Consider the following 4,641-nt stretch of genomic DNA (forward strand, 5'->3'; position numbering starts at 1 on the left):
AATTCCAACGAACATTTTGACCGGTCCCGTGGATTTCGCTATAACGGAAGCCGACTGTACAATGTAAGTGATAACTTAAAGTTTAGACCTTAAGATTCTTTTATAAATGTTACTCTTGCAAGATAAATACGGGTCCGAAGTGAAATAATGTAGCGGGATCCTACTGGGCTCTTGTCCGCCAAATCCGGCCAAACGCTAGAAAAGGGGACAGACAGACGGGGTTTCTAACTCTGAAGGAAGATCTCATTTATTTCGCCAAGTGGAGTCTGCGGGCAACTTGCCACACCGCTACCAGAACTGCAACTGATCAATTCCCAGCATAGACATACACACAATCTGAACAAATGTATACAAATGTAGCAACTTTACCCAACCCTGGAATCCAGCCAAGTTCTTCCCGCGCAATTGAACAAAAGAACCCCACTTAGCCAACCTATTTGTAGAGCCTATTTCCGGAGCGCGCGCTAGCCAGACCCAAATCCAGGTCAGGTGCGCGCCGCCGGAGCCCCTCCGCCGGAGCACTAGTGCTAAGAAAGCAATGACAACAAAAGTGTGCATATGACTGTCCGTTACACTACCCCCTCCTTAAATTGGGCCTATTCTCCTGAATAGGGGCACATATACAACACATTTTACATGAACTTTTTTTCTTTAACCCAACATCAGGTGTCCTCAAAGGATGTGGAGCAACGTTGATCTGGTCCCCAAAATGGTTACTCAGATCAAACATTAATCCAGCAATCCATGATGACAACCTCTTCAACAGGGAAACATTTTAGAAACAACATGAGAAATCAAACACTTTACTTTGTTTATCAATGGGTGTCCTCAATGGAAGTTGATCAGCGTTGATTCTAGTCCCCAGACTGGTGCACAGAATCAAACAATGATACAACAAACCGTGATGACTACCTTATTACAACAATTTCAACACATTCTTTTACAGTCCTTTTGTCTTTTCCAGTTCACTTGGAAACTGTCCTTTATGTCTTCACTATTTCACCAAACAATGTCCATCCAAGACAGAACTTCTCTCCAGTCTCTGTCTGTGTTGCACTTCGCAAGCTTTAGTGTCTTCAGCCAAGTACACAGGTCACATCGCTGTCCTCCTGCCACCTGGTCGTTGACTCCCCAACCTTGCTTTGGCCCCGTTGTCTTCCGTGGTGTCTGTCCACGCACTGTTGTCTTCTCCGGCAGCCTTGTCTTCTGTGGTGCACCCCGCACCGGCGGATTCCCTGTCTTCCTCGGCGGCCTCATCTTCTGTGGTGCACCCTGCACCGGCGGATTCCCAGCCTTTGATGCTCCCTGCATCAACGGGTATCCTGTCTTCTGTGGTACTCCCTGTATCTTCGGCCTCGTCTTCTTTGATGCGTCCTGCATCGCCGGATCCGCAGTCTGTTGGCTTACCGTTCTTGTCCCTGTCACCTGAACCTGCGGTCTGAAAGTCAATGTCGTTGCTTGCTCCAGCGGGGCTCAGTCAGCGCGCAGCGTGCTCGATAATGAGGCACACAGCGAAGTTTTATTTGCAGCGAGTTGTACGGTCTCGGACCTTCGAGAATTCACGAGGTTTCGCGAGCGTTCGGCAGTGCCCCTGGAAGATCGACGAGAAACCCGTTTTCGCGGCAGTGTTGGGCCAACATGGAGGGGTGAGTGAAAGAATATTATTTTCGGCGTCGAATGATACCATTTTTTAGTGATTATATTGTTGTAAAGGTGATTAATTAGGCTTGCGAAATGAGGTATAAAAACCCTTTTTTTTCAACACTACCTGTACGTTTTGAGTGATCCTGACTACCTCGGGATATTGTTGGATAAAATTTGTCGATTCCTGGACTCTTGAAGAGTTATGCTTTCGAACCGTACTATTCCCATCTCTGCAGGTTTTGTGGGCGATTTATATTTTGATGCGAAATATACGCGAAAATTGCATGATTTTGGTCGGCAACGTCTGATTTGGATGACGTCACTCGTGTATGCAGTGTGTATTACTAACCGGCACTACGTATATGTTCGTACGTGGGTGCATCGCGACCGATGTCGACAATAGGTTCCTACCCGTTACTTTGCATGTCGCATCAAGTACAAAACAAATACATCCCATGTGCATCTACTAGGCTATGCATTAGGAAAGAAGAATGTCGGACACTTCGCCCCATTTCCACGTCGCCCCATGTCACTTCGCCCCATTCCCACTTCGCCCCATTCCCACTTCGCCCCATCTCCGCTTCGCCCCATTCCCACTTCGCCCCATTCCCACTTCGCCCCATCCCCACTTCGCCCCAGCCGTTTATACATGTAAAAAAAAAAATCTCATCTATTTTATTGGCTTAAAAAAACAATTTCAACAGATTCACTAATTGCTTACCAACGGAAAGAATTAGCCCATCACTAAAATGAACAATTCATAACCAACCTCTCAAGCTAGGCTCTCCCCTACCGTGAAAAAAGCTTGAAGTAAAAGATCCAACTTTGTTCCCAGCCCGGCTATACCAACCTGTCTCCCACTTATCTGAGAACGACAATACCTTTGACATCCCAATTTCACTCTTGGACTGGAGGAACCAATCTCATCTAAATGAAGTTGCAAGTCACGTCACATATCAGACACATTTTGACGGAACATTTTCCTCAAGGCAGTGAGTTCCTTTTAACTCACTGACCCATCTACGGATTCTGTTGAATCCAGCGGCTGATGATTTTATTCACAAGCCAATAGGAGAGGCGTCTCTGAATGGGATAGAGCCATCATTTCTCTCATCTGTGTCTCGAGCACCTCATCAGAGAGTTTGTATTTTTCTTAAGTTTCTAGAATTGGGAGCATTTATTATTTGGGGTCTTTGGCAGTTTATTTGGTCTGTACCCCTAGCCTTCACCTTTTTCATACTACATGGGGCGAAGTGGGGATGGGGCGAAGTGGGGATGGGGCGAAGCGGGGATGGGGCGAAGCGGGGATGGGGCGAAGTGGGGATGGGGCGAAGCGGAGATGGGGCGATGTGGGGATGGGGCGAAGCGTCCGACACCCGGAAAGAATGTAGTATCCAGGCGCCACTTAATTCAGCGGTTGTGTACAAAGTCTATGAGTGTGAAGAATCAAGAAAATTAATTTTCTAAGTATTTCCTAACAAAAGTGGAAATAATTCTCACTTTAATCTCAGTCCCAGATTCATGTCTTTTTTAAAACATTTTTGCAATGACTAACCTAATTTAATATTAGGTCTTTTCCTGTAAATGTACATGTATATTGATTGATTATAATGTTTCTCTCCTTTCTCTTTTCTTTAATATACCCTCTAGGTCAAGTACGCAGAGTGATTTACCCATTTTCCCTGTCAAGATGGTTGGACACAACATCCGCACTGGAAGATGAACATGACCAATTTTAATGGAACTCTATTATTTTACCATGGATTGAACTTTCCAATTTTTGTGGTACAACCGGATTTCGCATGTTTAATTCAATGACGTGTGATCAACAACTCACAAACTGACGAATCAGGCGACGGGGATTCTTACGCCATGTCGCATGGAATATTGCATGTATTGTTCGTTGATAAAAAAACCTGAGGAATAAGCACTTTCATGGTACATTTAATATGCGCCATCTTGTTCACATAGCAAGAAGAACAAGCTTTGCTAGATGCGGACACATTTTGTAATGTACACATTTTGGAATGAACGCATGATGACTTGGAAGCACAAACGGTTTTGTTTGATGACGTGTAGACTGCAACGCATGTAAATTTGCCCGGTAAGAAAAATGACGCATTACAGTGAAAAAAAATAATCAGTTCAATCAAATTTCTCTAAATATCAACTTCCAGTTTTATTTCACAAATTAATCAATGTCAGTAGCCTTTATGCTGTATATTGAAAACCGATAATACAATACAAACCTCTGCGAACGACTGTACACTGCACTTGAAGTCCATATCGATGTTCTGAAAATACGCAGACTGCGTAACATTATGAACCACTGGCAACTTTGCTGATCGTCTGCGAAACAGTTTGCATCTGTCTGAGTTGTCGGCGACACTTCCAGATGAAATGTTTCCATATTATCTGTTCTGCAGTTTTGGTCCCCTTTTTTGTTTCACTTTGCGTTTCTTACGTTGAGATGGAAACTAGCCTGAACAGAATTGATTGCTTGTTAGTTTGTAACCATTGCAATCTTAAATATGTATTATTTGTTCTTATACGCCTGCATTCTTACCCTTGTAATTATTAAGAAATACAATTTATTGTTATTGCCAAGGGCTGGAGCGGTTGAATAATCTTGCCTTAAAACAAATTGCTGACACGTGGAATTTTATAAGCTCATGGTCTATACATGTCGCAAGAGTATAGTTACTGTACATGTACATGTACATTGTACATCAGTGTTTTCCAGAGCATTAAAAACCTCACACAATAAAGAAACTGTGCCTTAATTTTCATGTTCACTTTTTTTTTAGATCTATATTTGTAAGTTATTCCATGTTGTGAGAAACTTTCATTTGTAAAGTTTTTTTTCTTGGAAACTGAAAGTGGTTCAAATATTAAAGTGTTTCAGTATACCTTAATGTTTAACTAAATGCAGCTGAAAGTATGTAATTGTGATTTCATGAATAAAGTGTTTCCCAGAATTTCAGTCAAGAAAAGAGA

General features: G+C 42.9%; 1 long non-coding RNA gene across 1 annotated transcript; it reads left to right on the forward strand.

The window, feature by feature from the left end:
* The first annotated feature begins 1,476 nt into the window (after positions 1-1,476).
* On the forward strand, positions 1,477-4,641 carry LOC119746323. The gene is made up of 2 exons (XR_005273723.1): positions 1,477-1,646; positions 3,295-4,641. It is a non-coding gene; the product is annotated as an uncharacterized LOC119746323 (long non-coding RNA).

Source organism: Patiria miniata, unplaced genomic scaffold (assembly GCF_015706575.1).
Source record: "Patiria miniata isolate m_02_andy unplaced genomic scaffold, ASM1570657v1 HiC_scaffold_7, whole genome shotgun sequence".
Classification (NCBI taxonomy): Eukaryota; Metazoa; Echinodermata; class Asteroidea; order Valvatida; family Asterinidae; genus Patiria; species Patiria miniata.